Here is a 13,522-nt window from a genome sequence, read left to right on the forward strand (position 1 = left end):
ATCATAAACTGTTAAGAGCTGAAAAAAGGCTTTGGGGCAGCCTCCCACCAACTTCTCTGTTCTCTTCTGCTGAGTTCCAGCCCCTCAACCATGGTCTCCACTGGTCTACAGATCCTGGGAATCATCCTGACGCTCTTCAGCTGGGTGAATACCCAGGTTTCCTGCACTCTGCCCATGTGGAAGGTGACCCCCTTCATTGGCAGCAGCATCTCGGTGGCCCAGGTCATGTGGAAGGGGCTGTGGATGTCCTGAGTGGTGCAGAGCACTGGCCAGATGCAGTGCAAGGTGTACAGCTCACTGCTGGCACTGCCCAAGGACCTGCAGGCTGCCTGTGCCCTCTGCGTCATCACCCTCTTGGTGGCCTTACTTGTCCTGCTGGCCTATATCACGGGGGCCAAATGTACTATGTGTGTGGAGGACAAGGACATCAAGGCCCGTTTGGTGCTCACCTCTGGGATCATCTTCAACGTATCGGGCATGCTGGCCCTCATCCGGACCTGCTGGACTGCCAACTCCATTATCAGGGGCTTCTACAACCCCTCGGTGGCTGAGGCCCGGAAGCGGGATCTACGGCCCTCACTCTACCTGGGCTGGGCTGCCTCTGGCTTGTTGCTGCTGAGTGGAGGTCTCCTGTGCTGCACATGTCACTCTGGGGATCCCGGAGCACCAATCATTACATGGCCTCTACTCAGCTTTGGCTCCACAGGGCACCCCTCAGCCCTGAGTACCCCACCAAAAATTATGTCTGATGTGAGTTGGGGGCATGGCAGCTCCCTGAACATGAGCCTCTCTTCCTTCCCCAGAACTGGACCCTGCACAGGCAAGATCCTCAGCGGCTCTGGGCAGTTGGGTTTTATCCTTTTTTCTTTTGCTTTTTTGCTGATTTGGGGGAGTCAGTTTTATCCTTCAATGGCTAACCCCCTTGAGAAGATTACTTCCCACACTGCTGGTGCCTCATTTTCATCTTGTATGGGGCCAAAGATAGGATTCTTTTTTGAGTTTCTGAACCACTGCACCCTAAATATGCAAGAGCCTCCGAAACACACAGTGTGGGACTGCTCTCTGACACCACTGCCGTGGTGTCCTCCTAGATTGTAGAAACACCTCTGTATGTACTCTGGGACGTTTGGATCTACTAGGAATACAGAGAGTTACCAAAGAACCTACCTCCTAGTGTCTCACCACCCCCTGCCCCCAGTGTTACCATTTTCTGTCTCTCCCTCTATCCTATCTACTGTGGACATCCACCCTCACATCCAGTCCCTCTGCATACTTGTGCCTTGACCCATTTAGTGTTTAGTAATTGAAGTGTTTTGCAAGAAAAAAAGAAAAGAAAAAAGGCTTTGGAATAATTTGATTTACAGTGGAAATTAGTCCAGAAAGGTGAAGTGATTTGTCCAAAGAAGCCATTAGTGAGAGAGTGGGCCCTGGTCCCCTGATCTCAGGAGTTGGGGCTGGTGTTCCATGTAAATGTTGTACTCCTGACATGGACCAGTCCTTTCCATGCCATCCCATCCTCCTGGGACATGCTCAGAGTTCTGAAGATTTCCTGAATCAAAGCAATGGAAGGCAGTCTAAAATAAGAAGTGACAGGATACCAGCTGCATTGTGAAATAAAAGTTGCAAAGATCTTTCTCTAGATTTTTGGTCTAACGGGACGAGACTAAAAAGACCATTCAATACTTATATGCCATCTCTGTGTGGTGTGTTTCCCCATAGACACCCCCAAGATGCTTTTTTTTCAATTGATATTTTAATGAAAGTTTATAAAGAACTTGGATTTCCATTTATTCATTGTTGCTCATTTTCCTCCCTGCTCCCCTTTCTGCTCCAGTTTGCTTTTTTCTTTGGAAAAAAGTTCTTTTATTGTTCTACAGCATCCCCCACCCCCACCCCAGACCACCTTACTATGTAGCTCTTATTCTGGACTCTTGTCATGCCAATAATACTTAATAATACATTTCTTTTATACAGTTTCCTGCTTCATCTGTTTCAATGTCATATACATTAGATATCCCCTCTTTTCTTAGTTTCACCCCAACCCTTATGTCAATTTTGTTTTATAACAGTGGCACTATGCAGTATTTGTCTTTTTGTGACTGAGATATTTCACTCAGCATAATGCCCTCTGTGGTCACCCATTTTGTATAATAGTTCATGAGTTCTTTGTTTTTTAGTGCTGCATATTATTCCATTGTGTGAATATACCACAGCTTTTCTATCCATTTGTTTGTTGATGGGCATTTGGGTTGTTTTGCTATTGTGGACAAAGCCACAATAAAAATGTGTGTGTGTCTATCTGCTTGGGTGACAGTTACGGTTTCTTTAGTGTACATTCCTAGTAGTGGAAATGCTGCGTCAAATGGTATTTCTATTTCCAACTTTTTGAGAAAGCACCATACTGCCTTCCATAGTAGTTGCAGCATTTTACACTCCCACCAACAGTGAATAAAAGTTCCAGTTTCTCCACCACCTTGACAGCCTCTGTTGTTTGCTGCTCTGTTGAATTTTGCTAATCTTCCTGGAGTGAGATGATATCTCACAGTTGTTTTAACTTGCTTCCCTCTCAGAACTAGGGATTTTGAAAATTTCTTCATGTGTTTGTTGGGCATCTAAATGTCTTCTTTTGTGAAGCACCTGTTCTGTGCCCATTTTTGAATTGCATTGTTTACCTTTATCTTGTTGTGGTGCTCGAGTATTCTATAAATTCTACATTTAAGTCCATTATCTGACATGTCATTGCCAAATATATTTTCCCATTCTGTGGCTTCCCTTTTTACCCTGCTGGAGAAGTTTTTGGATGTGCATAGGGAATTGATTCTTAGAAGGTCCATTCATCTATTTTATCCTCTCCTGGTTTAGGATTTTCATGATGCTTGGAAGACTGGTCATGTTGTGGATTAGTGCTTCAAGGGTTCTTCTAAGCTTTTCTCTAATGAACTTCATAGTCCTTGGTTTTAGTCCTAGGTCTTTGATCCACTTTGAGTTGTTGTGAGGTGTGGGTCTTGTTTGAGTTTTCTGCACATGGTTTTCCAATTTTGCCAACACCATTTGTTAAAAATGGTTGTCGTTTCCTCACTTGATTTCTTCTCCTTGCCAAAAATCAGTTGACCATAGATAGACGGGCTGATTTCTGGATTCTCCATGGTGCTTTCTGTACATTTCTTAATCTGAATTTGTCTGAGATGGAGAAAATAGAGATAATAAGCCCGTTCTAGAGATGAGAAAGTTTCACTCAAACGCTCTATGGTGGAATCACACCTTACACATCACTTAAGTTAAAAAGTTTGCAATCAGAGTAACCTTTTAAAATACCCTAGACTGCTCAGCATTGGAATAGATCACTTTTTGCTAGCTAAACATGGAATGAAGCAGCTGGCTTGGATTAAGGTGGCATACTGTGTAAGTTATTTGCATCTTTAAAGAATGCAGCTATCCTCAGCCTATGGAGATATCACACCATTTGAAGGATGCAAGACCTCTGAACTCTTAGGGACAGACCAGCAGACTCACATTTCCAGACCCACTCTCATAGGCACATTTTTGAAGAGGATACCTGCACCATTTATTTTTCTATTGTTCTTTCTGTCTCAATCATATTTAATTCTCTAATTTCAACACACTGGAAGCAGGAGTGGCATCCACTTCCATAAACAGTTTGCCTCCAGAAACCCTATGAATCTGGAGAAAGGATGAAAGTCACGCACACAAGTGTTGAGGACTTTCGTTCATAGGGTCGCTATGAGCAGCCTATGACTCGATAGCACTAAACAACAACAATTCAACACATGTAAGAGACAATTTTACTGCAAGTGACTAGCTCAACATTATGAGATCATTTTAGGCCTTTATATGTCTGGTACCATGACAAAATGAATAAAGAATGTTTATTTTGAGAGGCAGAGTATGGAAATCTTTGAACATAGGGTTAAGGCACCTTGATTTAGTGCCCAGATATGCTATTTAAAAGCCAAAAAATCTTGCTCACTTTACCCAACCAGTGAATTTCAGTTTCTTTACCTGCAAAATGAGGTTAATATTACAAATATCTTTATATATATTTACAAATATATTTATATCTTTATATGTATAATATGGTATATAGATCAAGGAGGGTAATGTAGGTTAAAATCATTTATAAACTGGAAAGCCACAGCAAACAGTTTATTTTTTTAACTTTTTAAAATTTTATTATTTTGTGTGTGTGTGTGTGTACTGTCAGATCAGATCTGACTGGTACAGGAGGAGATTGTTTCTCCTTCTCCAGCAGAGCATCTGGTTGATTTGAACCATGCACCTCTGGGACTGCAGTACACCTTCTTGCCACTAGGCCACCAGAGCTTGCCAGCAGTTTATTTTAAATACATATTTCTGTCTTCTGGAATTGGCCTTAGAAATGTGACTACATAATTAACTATATGAAAGATATGAGTACTATTTCAATGTATTTAAAAAGACACTATGATTAAAAAAAAACAAAACACAAAAACACAAATAAACCTAATTAAAGTCATGGGAGAACTATCAAAAGCGAGTTACTTTGACTTGACAATATAAGGTTAAGATGTAGCTTGAAGATCTATTTTAAGTTATGGATCTTGACAGCCGAGCTAGATTTGTTTTCTTTTAGGGACAGATAGCTTGGGTGATTTGTTAAATTGCATAATTAATTATAGACACACATACACACACAAAAAAACCTTAGAACATTTTTTTATTGGACTCTGTGATTAGCTTTCATTAATTCCCTGCCATTGAGTCAGTCTAACTCAGTGACCCTCCATTGGTTTCTTGGGCTATAAACTTTAACAATAAAAGACTGCCCAACTTTCTCCCTAGTTATAGCTGGGAGATAGAACCACTGGAGACATGTGGCCTTTTAGCAGCGAAATTTGCTACTTAGACCACTTCAATACCTTATATAACTAAAACATGTAAATTACAAACAAACCAGTTCTTTTTCTCGTATTCCCCTGTTAATTTTTTTTTGTAAAGTGTTTGTCATTAGGGTCGATAATGCCCAGTTTTTAGTCAAGTATCTATAGCATCCAAATACTTTCCTAACACATACCCCAGTATGTATTTCTTATTATGAAATACACACCCAGTGGGTGATCCTGTCTGCCCTCTAGGAAGCATGCACAGCCTCTCTCCATCCCTGACACTCACACACTTCAGAGACACAGATCTAGAAAGTACTCTGTTCATCAGTTAATTAGAGAAGGAAAAAGTGCCCCTTTCCAATTACTGCCTTAATAATTTAAAATATTTCACCAACTAAACAAAACCAGAAGATAAGCCAAACATAATTTCATAGCTGAAAATTAAGCAGCCATAACCAAAAATAAGAGCAGGTAAGATTGAAATGCAATTGCTTCAAATTCACAACCCTATTAGAATAGACGGTCTGTAAGTTCTGCAACAGCTGGGTAAGGGACAGTTTATATTTACCTGAAACCATTTAGCTAAGCATGTCTGTATGGACTCTGTTACAAACTAAATATTATTTATGCACTCTTATTGTTGCAGATAGTGCACTCAAATCACAAGGCAGGAACTTTATTTAAAACGGAAGCACGGGTAAGTCAGATCATTTCTATTTCCCAGTTTGATAATATGCCCCAAAATGTCAACCCTGAAGAGAAAGATTAGTTCGTTACCCTGCCTTACCGAGCAGTAAATATCCACACATAGGCTTTTTATGTGTCCTGTGGACATGAAAATACAAAGTCACAGAAAATCCTGTGCTACATTTTTTATCCTTTAATACATATTACAAGTAATTTAAAATGTTCTGGGTCAAAGTCATGGAACTTTCCAATCAACTGTAATACTTAAATAAAAATTAACTAGGAATATCTAAATATATGTCCTAGAAGGGAAAATAGCGTCAGTATTTTTTTAATGGAAATATTCAAGTTAATTTGGGGGTCAGAATTTCTTACCTTTAAATATAGTGTTTCTGAGATATATATATATACACACACACACACACACATATACATATATATAAAAAACATATATATATGTGTGTGTGTGTATATATGTATATATATACACACACACACACACACACACACACACACACACATATGTGTAATATTGGTGCTGCTCCTATTTGTTATATTTTCTTCTGCCATCCTGAAATGTAATCTCCTCTTGACTGCAGGAGTTTATAATATTTAATAATTATGTCAGTGGATTGTACTCCTGATTTCTTTTTATAGAATAGTGAGGGAGAGAGAAAAAAAATTTACTTATTTTATTTATGTGATAAAACAATGAGTACCAATCACAAACTGCCTAATTCATATTCCAAACCAGAGTGGCCCCCAGGCAACACTGTGAAGTCAGCCAAATTTGTCCACTGTGTCCTCCCACCTCCCTTTTCAATGCCCTTTTTTTCTTCCTGGCGCCAAGTGCCCTCCTGCTCTGTCCAAGTGCTTGACAAAATTCAAAGCTCTATTTTGAGAAAAAATTTGGCCTTACCCAAAGAGACCTTGAAGGCCACTTCCATGCATAAATGGGATGGTGTTCCATATGGACACAAATACAAAGGAAGTGTCTAAATTTTTCTAATAGAATGCCACCTGCATCTCTGGGACCTAAAACATGTGGAACTCTTTTTAAGTAGTAAAAGAAGTGAAGGACTTGCTTGAACCACTTGATATCCAAAGAAAGCTTGCGATGCTAATAGTTTGTGTTTCCTGAACTCCATTTCTCTATTGAAATAATTTAATTTGATGGCAAAGTGCTGTTTTCTGAATCTAGCTCTCTATATAAATGGGTAAAACATAGTTTTCTTACAGAAACTGTATAATAATTAATTCCATTTGAGGATTATTTTCTATATTTTAACTTTGATCCAAGAAGAAAACGCCTTTAATGTAAATCTCTCTACCATAAAACCTTTCCAGAATTTAGTGGGGTAGAGAGAAAGTGCACCCATCAAGAGAACTCTTTTCAGAAAAACTTAAACAAAAAATACCTTTCACTTCTTGTTGTCTTTCTAAAATCTCCAATTTTTTTCTTTTTATCTTATATTAGTTTGCATATAAAATTCCTATACAATTGGTTTCACACTTTCCTTCATTCACATTGTGTTTCAGACAGTAATTCTCACACAGTGTTTTATAAAATCAATCACCATTGAACTATGTTCACTATCACCCCTTCTTTTTAGATCCCCCCTGATCTTTCCCATTTCCATTACCTCTCCCTCTACTCACCAAATTGTGTGACCCTGTGATTTCCCCCTGCCCATCCTCACCCCTCTGCTCCTACCCCTTCCACCTTTGGGCCTTCATACACATTCTACTAGCATTCCTTCTATTTTTACAATAATGCTGTGTGTATCCTTATGAAACTTCTACTCTCCTAAGGATGTATAACCTTATGGTCTTACGCTTATGCTTATGAGACTGAGTTGGTTCACCCAGCATCATGCTCTCTAGTCTCTGCCATGTTATGTAGTGTATTTCTAAATCATCGCTCCTGAGTGCTGCTTAGTTATTCTATTGTTTGGATGGACCACAATTTCTCAATCCATTCGTTTGTTGCTCAATTATGTTTTTAAATTTACCTAACTGCCTTTAGTTCTTTCAGCTTTAGTGCCATGAGTTTTGAGGCTCTGTTAAAAGGTAAATAGGTACCTATTTAAAATTCTTACAAGTTGTTACCGAGTTGAGCATTTCAGCCTTATTAAATTTCTATCTGGTTATAATTGTTGTCTTGATACCTGGAGCTATACCAATCGAGCCAGTCTAGCTTTTTATGCTTACAGTTTGCATGTTGTTGTTCTTGTTGTTAAGTTCCACTGAGTCGGAACTGACCCATAATTGATCTTCCAGCAGGTTCCCAGAGGCAGTAAATCATACAGGAATAGATTGCCCATCTTTGAATATTATGGTAGTCCTTCCTTTACTATCTGGTTTGTTGATTTGCATATTTTAACTTTTATGTATACCAAAATGAAAGAGTTACTGTAGGCCTTGAATATCAGCAACCATGCAATTATTTTACTATTATTAGAGACAACGCACTGAAATACCAAAGGTTTTAATTCCACCAGCGGCCCCACAGGAAAAGGATGGGCAATCTCCTCCTGTGCCATGTACTGCCTCTGAAAAGTCAATGGATGGTCAGCTACAGGTCACTTCTGACTGGATGACCCACAACCACCACCACCATTAACAGAATACCTATTTACTTACAAAGATTATTAACATATTCTTAATAATAATCTTTTTTCATATGACTTGGCAAGGCATATTTTTTAAGTACTGTCCAGTCCAATGTATTAAATAAAACATGGTACAGTAACTGATTAATAAATCATGTCAGAACTTGCTAAACGATGTTTCCTTGAAGAAAGAGGATTCTGAAGATTCAAGAGACTTAGGGTACACTGAATTGTTTAAGTACCCGTGAGAGATTGCTCCCAAGAGTCAATGCAGCAGGATATAAGAGCATCTTGAAAATGCATTCCAAAGACAAAATGACGTGAATTTCCGCAGTAACGAAGAAGATGGTCTTGTAGTCTAGCTATTTCTTTGTTTGATTTGTTGTTGTTGTTGTTGTTTACCGTCGGGTTGGAACTGACCCAAAGCTGACCCTCTGGAGGGTTTTCAGAGGCAGTTAATCACACAGGAAGAGAATGCCCATCCTTCTCCCATGGAGCGGCTAGCGGCCTTGAACCGCATGCCTTCGGATTGCAGTGCAGCTTCTTACCAGTAATACTCCTATAAGATCACTGATTATAGTTAATCTTTTACCTTCTTTAATAATTAGCCATTACCGATACTTTTCTAAAATTCACTTCTATAGGCGTAATGGAAAAAAAGACATCATTAAGGAATAAAATTAAATGCCAAACCATCTTTCTTTCTATTCACCACAATATACGTGTGCTTCACCCTTTTAATAAAGACATTTGTGAAAGGTAGTTTGCGAGGGCAAGCTCACACAAGACAAACAGCATTAAGGTAAGGGTTTGCTATATCATCAAAAGGCAGGAACCCAAAGAATGTAAATTACTGTTCCCCTTGATCATAGTTACTTTCTGTACCTCCAAAAGTACTTATTGGATTAGCAGCTTTTGTCTACACTTAAATGCATACAAAAGTACAAAATATTAGCAAATATAAATGACTACACTTTCCTTGCTTTTCTATCTTTCATTAGCATTTTCTTTGTTGTTAGGAGCTGGTGAGATGACCATGACCCAGAGCGATCCTACAAACAACAGATCTGTGCCCGGCCTTGTCCTCTGCCCTCCTATCTCCAATACACTTAAGCCCATTGCCATTTCTCCAGGTCAGTTCATCCTTGCTGAAGTTCTTCCTCTTTTGCTGACCCTTCACTGTGCTAAGAATGATGTCTGTAATATTTTAATCTAATTACACTGAAAATTAATAGAATAAAACTTGATACATAGTTGATATTATTTTTACTGTGTGAATATGTGACCTACTAAGCTAAAATAATAATAAAAAAAAATAACAAGTAGTTCTGTTTTCAGAAAGGTACCATGTTATAAGGGAGCTCTGGTGGCCTAGTGGCCAGAAGCTGCACTGCAATCCCAAAGGCAGGCAGTTCAAGGTCACCAGCTGCTCCGTTGGAGAAGAATGGGCAATCTCTTCCTGTGCGATTAACTACCTCTGAAAACCTGCTGGAGGGTCAGCTATGGGTCAGGTTGGTTCTGACTTGACGGCACATGCGTATGCACACACACCCCCCCCCCCACACACAAACACACTCATGTGATAGCTAATGCTTTCTAAGAAATTAGATTAAAAATATGGGAATATCTCATACTACATGTTAAAACTTCTGTTATTTTTTTTTAAATCCCATTTATAAAGAATTCTAGCTATTTTTAAGTATAACATCAGTATTTGAGAAAGTTATAGCTATGTTATATGCTGTTAAGTCAGAACCAACTCATAATTGACTTTCCAGAAGATTTTCAGAGATCCACTTCCGTAAGAGCTTGCCTCCGGAAACCCTATGAACCCGGAGAGAGGATGAAAGGCACCCAAGTGTCGAGGACTCTCTCTCCTTCATTGGGTCGCTATGAGTCGCCTGCAACTCGATGGCACTTAACAACAATAACATCAACAGAGAGAGAGAGAGAGAGAGAGAGAGAGAGAGAGATATCAGCTGGCCCAGTGAAGAGGAAACGATGTGACCAAGACCAAGGTGGGTGACTTTTAATCCGGGGCCCTCAGGCCTGTCTTTCATTGTTTTTGTTCAGACATTCCTCTAGGTCATATAGCCCTGGTGTACAAGTTACTGTCCCGCGGTCACTTGTGGTTGCTGTGAGGCTGAACACTGTGACACTGGTGTGTCAAATGAGTTAATGGCTGGTTACCCAATGCGGACAGAGAGTGGGGTGGAGCTCCCTGATTAAAACAAGCTTGGAAGGAGGAGTGGCATCCACTTCCCTAATAGCTTGCCTCCGGAAACCCTATGAACCTGGAGAGAGGATGAAAGGCACCCAAGCGTCGTGGACTCTCCTTCACAGGGTCGCTATGAGTCACAGACTCAACGGCACTTAACAACATTAATCACACTGCCCATCTTTCTCCCACTGAGCAGCTGGTGGATTCAGACTGCCTGCCTTTGGGTTGGCAGCACAACTCCAGCCACACTAGGCTACCAGAGCTCCCTCAATTTTACAAACATATCCTCCAAGCATCAGCTAAAAAGAAACTTTTGCCTCTTTACTTGGCTCTAATCCTAACAAGAGCTATTCCTGAGGAAAAGATTACTCCAGTAATATTAGAGTGGAGTCAGTATCTACTCCAAAATCTAAAGTAGGCGAGGGCCATCAGAGTCTCCTACAGCAGAGGCTCACTAAAATGAGTGTGTGGAGCGTCTCCAACTTTAGGGCCTGGCACACCAAAGGGGACATAATGAAACTTCTTTGCTTCAAAAATTTTCTTTCTAACAGAGACATCAAAATTATACAAGCATTTGTGCCCAGGCAGGATGAACATGGGATATTATAAACTAAAATTCAGTAAAAAATAACACTATATTCCTTTTCCTATCTCCAAGTAAGACAGACAGATTTCTAAAGTTCTAGTAAAAATATCTGACTAAGTTTTTGTTTTCAACAGAATACATGATTCTGACTACCAAACAAGCCCAGACTAATTTGATATTCCTTACCTCTTTCCCTATGGTGGCGAGATGACTAGGTTTCATCCTACTCTTGGTTAATGTTCATACACACTAGTCTTGGAGTTAAAATACAGCTTAGCCTTTCACTAATATAGTAAGCCACAGAATGATACCCTGATGCTCTGTGATACAATGGAAAACAGATATCTCTAAGATGACTTAAACTCTGGAGAAGATAAGGTCAACCATGTCCCCTACATACATGAAAATCAATATAGCTTTGTATTTAAGAAGCTGGGCCTGGCACTTAGACCTCAGCTCATACCTGCATAATTCTAAACAAATCACTTAAACTCTCTGATAGTTTTAATTTCCATATATACTAACTATATACATTTCAAAGCATGTTAAAAGAATTGAGCTAATGTATGCAAACTGCTTAACAAAATGCCAGACGCAAAGAAGTATTGCTTGTTATAGTTATTAGGTTCCATCAAGTCCTTTAATAATATGTCTAGTGTTCCTTCCTCAGCTATTTTACAAGTCAGGCATAGGCAACTGGAGTTACTGTGAGTAGGAACACTTTTTGGATTCTAGGTTCTGATGTTTGTATTAAATTCTGTGGGACTTCCCTTTCGTACTCCATTCAAAGGATGGTGCACCATATGTAAGCCTTCTACTGCCAAAACATGTGTTCCATCTTGATTCAAAAGGAAGAGACTGGCCTGCCAAAACACCAATGCTTCCTACAACACGTGAATTTCTCTGACACATGTCCCCATTCTAAACACTGACCAGGCCAAGAGTAGCCCGAACAGATGGCCCACTTGGCAGCATATACATTTTTTTTTTTAAAAAAATTTATTTTATTAATTTTAATGAACATTTACAGAGACTTTGGATTAGCATATGCATTCTTACCATTTTGCAGTTTCTCACAGGTGCTGAAGTAGGTAGGACACTTCCGTGTTTTCTAATGTTTTGATGACCTGGACTGCTGCCTTTTTCATAGGCCAATTTTACTTTAGACATATTTCTAAATTTTCATATTTGACAACTGAAGACACTGATAGAAAAAAGTAAACACATTTTCATGCAAACTGATCTGGCACACATACACAGCTGGCTTCTCCCTACTCATCATTAATTTCTTTTCCTTTGAGCGATCTTTCTCACCTATATGTCATTGTAATATTTAACAAAATATCACAAAACTGCTGGTAAGCATTTTCTACAGGCTGGAGTTTAATCCTATTGTGCACTTAAGTACGTCATTCTTCCTTTTCTGAAGTGAAAAGTTACAAAATTATGATTGTTTCTGCTCAATGTCAGCCAAGGCCAACCTCATTTATTCTTCATCTGTATTACTTCTAGACTCTAAACAGATGGCTTATTTTAAAAGCAGGCAATTTTAACATCTACCATCACAAGCAGAAAGGTGGCATAGCACATCTAAAGAAAAAAACTTTACACATCCTAGGTGTAATTTATAAGTAACTTTTATTTAGAAAGTGGAAAAAAAGTTTAAAATATAATCGGAATTTTATACATATAAACACTTCACATCTTCTGTTTTCTTTTTTAACTTTTATTTTTAGCTCAGCTATGATTGCAGTCATGAATCATTACTATTACAAAGTCACTATTTCAAATAAAAGAAATTTGAGGCACTAATAATTATAGGTTGCATATACTTAATGCCTATTTTCATAAGTCAAAATTCAGTGGAAGAGAACCTCTGTTAGTATCAGTAGCAGCAGCAGCATTGTTCCAAAAGGTTTAGAGTAATAATATAGTAATAGGAATAGTTGAGTCTGAGTCTTGGAGTATGAGACCCTGGTTCAAATCTGCTTCTCCCCTTCCTAGCTGTGTGATCTGGAGCAAGTCTTTTAACATCTCTGAGTTTCCATTTCTTCATCTAGTAACATAAAGAGCATTAAACAAAGAACTTTTTTCTTATTACATACCAATTCATTTTCCCATAATATAAAAGTGTGTGAAAGTCTGTACCATCTTAAACATATAAGCCAATTCTTGATTCAAATCCACCAGCTGTGAAGACAGGCAGTCTCCTCCCACTATGATGTCTGCCTTGGAAACCGGATAGGATCAGCTGTGAGTTGGAAATGACTCAATGACAGTGAGTTTTTCCTCTAGCTGCTGTCTTCTTTCATCCCTCTTTAATTTCCTTTCTTTCTATTAGGTGCTCAGTCCATTGTAATCTGGCTTCTTCATCTACTAAATCTGGTCCTTCAAATGCCACCAATCAGCTTTTCTCATTGCTAAATCCGATGGGCCTGTCTCATTCTTTGTCTTATCTGACCTCTGTAGGGCATTTGGTTCTAATGCTTATGTCCTCCTTAAAACTGCAGAGTGGATTATATTTGGGGGTAGG

General features: G+C 39.0%; 1 protein-coding gene and 1 pseudogene across 2 annotated transcripts in view; one reads left to right on the forward strand and one right to left on the reverse strand.

Annotated features, from left to right (window-relative positions):
- Positions 1 to 13,522, reverse strand: part of RELN (reelin) — a 633,193-nt gene that overhangs the window by 490,580 nt on the left and 129,091 nt on the right. The window lies entirely within an intron of this gene.
- On the forward strand, positions 91 to 749 carry LOC102852974 (annotated as a pseudogene).

This window comes from Elephantulus edwardii, unplaced genomic scaffold (assembly GCF_000299155.1).
Source record: "Elephantulus edwardii isolate Elephantulus edwardi_28Jun2011 unplaced genomic scaffold, EleEdw1.0 scaffold00022, whole genome shotgun sequence".
Taxonomy (NCBI): Eukaryota; Metazoa; Chordata; class Mammalia; order Macroscelidea; family Macroscelididae; genus Elephantulus; species Elephantulus edwardii.